The sequence below is a fragment of the Acartia tonsa genome, chromosome 12 (assembly GCF_053477335.1).
Source record: "Acartia tonsa isolate MP-2025a chromosome 12, ASM5347733v1, whole genome shotgun sequence".
Taxonomy (NCBI): domain Eukaryota; kingdom Metazoa; phylum Arthropoda; class Copepoda; order Calanoida; family Acartiidae; genus Acartia; species Acartia tonsa.
The window spans coordinates 23,021,889-23,026,915 of NC_137271.1; the positions used below are offsets into that span (position 1 = coordinate 23,021,889).

At 32.0% G+C, this 5,027-nt stretch overlaps 1 long non-coding RNA gene across 1 annotated transcript; it reads left to right on the forward strand.

Moving 5' to 3' along the window:
- The first annotated feature begins 2,978 nt into the window (after positions 1 to 2,978).
- LOC145334291 (uncharacterized) lies at positions 2,979 to 4,805 on the forward strand. The gene is made up of 3 exons (XR_013884795.1): positions 2,979 to 3,112; positions 3,603 to 3,638; positions 4,517 to 4,805. It is a non-coding gene; the product is annotated as an uncharacterized LOC145334291 (long non-coding RNA).
- The last annotated feature ends 222 nt before the right edge of the window (positions 4,806 to 5,027 follow it).

Genomic DNA, 5,027 nt, shown 5'->3' on the forward strand with positions numbered 1-5,027 from the left:
AGAATATGACTGCCCCTTTTTATTCTGTTTATTTCCCTTGCCCCCACCTCCCTTCTCCCTTTTCCCCGTCTGCTACATTCCAAACTAACACAACGAGTGTTTATTTCCCTTGCCCCCACTTCCCTTATACCTTCTCCCCGTCACTGCTAAATTCTTGCACATTCCCTTTAAGCCAGTCCCCAAAGTCTGAGACTCCTAAAAATTGAATATTTGATCCATTGTCCCCTCCCTTACTCCCTGTGCACTAACCCTTAGAACATAGGTGTAAAGCAATTTTATATTAAAATTTAGTTAATAATATTACAAATAAAGTAAGTTTACCTAGAACAAATCTCCTCTAATCTTTTTTTACACATTATATTCACCCTCCTTTTATATTTTTTTTTCAACTTGAGAGGAAAATAACTAAATATAAATGAGAGGAAACAAAAATTATTGTCCATTGTCCATAGCAGAATAAAAACTTTAATCACATTCAATTCTTGGTGGAATTGAACCAAGAACCTTTCCAACACACGACTGCCACACTAACCCCTAGACCAAAGGTGACAGAAATTTTGAAGAAAAATTTAGGTCTAAATATTACAATTATAATAAATTATTGGGTGCTAAATTTCATAGGTATAACTCTTATGTACATACTTTTAAAACCTGTTTTAATATGTAATGAGTTAATGGTTAAATGATACTAGTGGATGCGCCCCTAAAACCTCTAGGAATACTTAAGGGAAGCAAAAATAATTTATTTTGAGGGTCATCTTTTTTTGGGAGAGAAAAGATACATTTCCCCAAAAAAATTATAAAACTTCCCTGGATCAATAAGAAGCTTCACATTACCACTTTATATAATAGAATATGTGGATATATTAAAAAAAAAAGAAAATTTGTTAATAAAATTATGGACCTCATTTATTGGCCAGTTCATTTATATATCCCATAAGAGGGGAGAGATGGATTAAAGGGGGTGTATGGGGGGTTATTGTTATTTTAGCCAGCTGAGATTATTTCTTTATCAGAGTACATGAAAATATGGACAACATCAAAGTAATAATATATCGATTCATGTATTGCTTATAAATTCAGAAATTGTATAACATAATGATAAAGATAAAGAAACATTTTTTTTTATAATAATTGCAGTTTCGAAAATAAAATCAATTTTAGTAAGCATCTTTGTAAAATAAACAAAATCGGATGATATATGATAATCATTTAACTATTTCAATCTATCGAGTACATAAAGATTATGTAGATTTTTTTGCATATTATACAGGACAATTTATTGCATTTTACAGACCTTTTTTTAACCAACTTTAAAAAGTAAAATACATCGCTGTTTAAATTTTTTTTGTTAGAAAACATATTAGGATAATTTGTGTTCAAAATAAACACACACACACCCTCCCCCCTCCCCAAATCTTAATTTAATTATTTTCATTAATTTAAAAATACTATGAAAAATGAAATATGTATAAATCTTTTTCTCGTATTCATTCGAATCCGGTGGATAGGAACCGGTTCTGCTCCATACGAAAAAACTATGTCTAGCATCGTATTATATCCAGAGCTTGATCTTTAAATCATTTTAGTGGCGATTCAGATCGGGGCGCGCCAAAATTTCAACCAATCACAGCGCTGCATTTTGAAAATGCAGCGCTGTGATTGGCTGAAAGTTTGGCGCGTCCCGATCCAAATCACCCCTAAAATGATTTAAAGATCAAGCTCAGTTTTCTACGAATATAGAAATGTACAAAGCACCCCGGGGCTAAAAAACTAGTTTTAATCTTATAATTGTACATTCTATATCCGCGGAAAGCCGTTTATAATACAATACGAGAAATAACTATTTTTGCATAACTTTTTCAGTGTCTCTCATCAACCACAAAGTATTAAATACATTTAAAATTGAAGAAATATCTAAGTAGGAGAAGCTTAATTATATAGAACAAGTATTGCGTACCTAAACGGAAAAATAATAGAGAAGCTACTATATAACTTGAGTATCACAAAAATTGATTGCCCCCTGTGAGGTTTGAACTCTTGGTCCCTAGTTTACAAGACGAGTGATCTACCATTGAGCTAAATAGGCCACTTGTACAAGAAAAAAAATTTAAGATAATACAAATCCGCGCGGCTGAGTGCGGCTGCGGCTTCAAATTATTAACAGCCGCGCGGCTGAGTGTGGCTGAGGCTTCCCCAACTATAAGCCGCGCGGCTGATTGCGGCTGAGGCTTAGAGGGGCGTTGGCTGAATGAGGCTTAGTGCGGCTGAGGCTTAATGTGGCTGAATTGGAGTTTTGTGGCTGAGGCTTACAGTGGCTGAGGCTTACAGTGGCTGAATGCGGCTGAGGCTTACAGTGGCTTATGTTTTCTTTAAGCCGCGCGGCTGCGACTAAGGCTGAGGCTTATTGGGTGGCTGAGGAAGCCGCGCGGCTGATTTTGAGGCTTCTCGTAAGCCGCGCGGCTGATGGTGGCTGAGGCTGAGGCTGCGGCTGCGGCTTCCGAACCCTGGAATTTTGGGTATAAAACCCTTACAAACTTTTGAAAATAATAAAAAAAAGAATGTCTTCTTCTAAAAAGAGGTGATAAAGAAGAGTGGAACATGAAAAGAGTTAAAAAGAAACTACAAACTTTATAATATAGATAAAATATTATATTGATATAATGAAAAAAGAAACAAAAGTCTAGGGTATTTGCCTTTTTAGCTTAACAAAAGTTCATTGAATAAATCTATTATTGTAACATTATTAGTACATTTTTCCTTTTAAAAAAATAATATACTTGTTGAAAGTTATGAACAGAAAACAGGCAAAAGGATATACAAACACATATAGAATAGTTTTGTTACTAGATATATTGAAATTTATAAAGAATTGTATAGTAGCATTGCTTAGAAATCTACTGACATTTGTGTTTTAAAATGGGCTGGTTTTGCCCTAAAACCTTTATTCAAGATGTGTTATTAGTTATTTTTATTTAGTAACAATTTAGCTGCAGACCAGAATGAAACTCTTATTGGCAGTTTTCTGTATTTGCAATGTTGTTTGTTATAGCTTGGGATATTTTGTGGACATAATTAAAAATCCTAAAAATCCTGATGAAGGAGAATTTAGGTGAGTATTTCTGATTTACAGTAAAATTATCTAGGTACAATTTTCAAAGAGAGCTAAATCAAATTGTACAGTTTCCTTTTGTTATATAGAAGTTACGACAACATAAAGTTTTATGCACCATTTTATTTATCAACCTTTATAGGTCTTTTTTACTTAACCTAACTGTAAATCGGCTCATATTATAGATAGATTTATGATTACTTTTTGTCATACGGAAGTTCTTGCTATAACATTTTTTGCAACAGATAATCTAAAGACACACTCTTTAAATCAGCCTATAGGATAGTGATAGTTAGAAAGTGTATAGATGTGGCTAATTGGACTATCTAAATATGTTATGTCGTCTAATAGGAAATTAAGCATCCCAGCTATCAACCTTCAACTATCTTTAATTCTCAATGATTGGTTTAAACCTATAGATTATAATGTGTTAGGACTATTGAATTTTGTTTTTGTAAAGATAAATAAAATGATAAAATTTAACTTTTAGCTGTGATGACGATGGATGCGAAATTTATAAACTAGGGTAATGTATTTTTATTTTGTTTTAAATGCAGGATAATTCAAAAGCAAAGGTAGTTATAAGAGAGAAATAATAATCATAGTTCATTGATACAAGTAAGGTGCTGTTACTGATTATCAAGCAAAAAAATCATGTATTTTCTTCATCCCTCCCACATTTTTTTTCTTCTCTTACCTTTTCCTTCAAACATTATACAATTCTTGATAAATAACTGAGCCAGGCATATTGAACATTAATGAGCTCTCGTAGTGCCGAGGAATGATTATAATAAAATAAGGATGACAACATCCATAAGTAGCGAAGCACAAAAATATGGATGGGAATACGTACAAGTAGATTTAAAATTTATTAAAATCAAGAATAGATTTAACAATGCATAACAATGGGAAAAAATATTTTAAAACTGTCATCGCAAAAAAAGTTTGAAAATCGGACCAAAAATTTCAAAGATATGAGGAAATATGTAAAACATATAAGGATAGCCAAAAACCTGCTAAAAGACAGTTTGACCGTCATTGTTGTTTTCTTCAAACAATGGAAAATTTAATTTTGATGTCTTTAACTGAAAAAATAATAAAATCTTATGCTCCTTGATGATTGGAATGTTGTCAAAAAGTTTCAGCCTTTTGTCTTTTATAGGAGCCAAGAATATCACGTTTCCCCCAAACTAAGACAAACGGACAGGCGGACAGATGGACATATATTTGAATTATAAAGTAGCTTCGCTACTAATAAATTTTTGACTGCTTATCAACAGTATATACCTTGTTGTTAACATTAACATAAGCTCTAAAATACACACCCAAAAAAACTTTTAGTTTAGAAATCTGTATAAACATCTGAAATCTATTTATGCGTCTACCTACAATTGATTTTTTTAGTATTCCGGAGGGATACAAATATGAATGTAACCACCCGCAGAGTTTGGAAAAGAGAGTACAACAAGTGTTGAAAGATAATTCTGGAGAAGTTTTTAATGGAGATCATTACTATAAATTTGAATCACAGGACCAGGAGAGTTTTTGTTTTGTTTAATGATAGAAGCTAGGATCTTAGATTTATATCTTAAAATACTATTATAAAATACATGTCTTAAATTTTATACATTTTTCTAGAGACTAGACAATGTTCTTAAATTGTTGAATTCTGCTAATTTCTGCACAAGACTACGGCATGGTAATTTTGTTTTCTCTAAGGATTGGTGTCAACAATATATTTTTATTAAGATACTAAATTAATTATTCTTCAAATTGCACTGTAAGATAGATGTAGGTCAAAAAAACAATGCTAAGATTACATAATTTTTTTAAAATTATGTGTTGAAAAACTGACAGATAATATAAAAGAAATGACTGTGAATCTCAAGTGCAAATTAAAAGAACGGCAGCATTT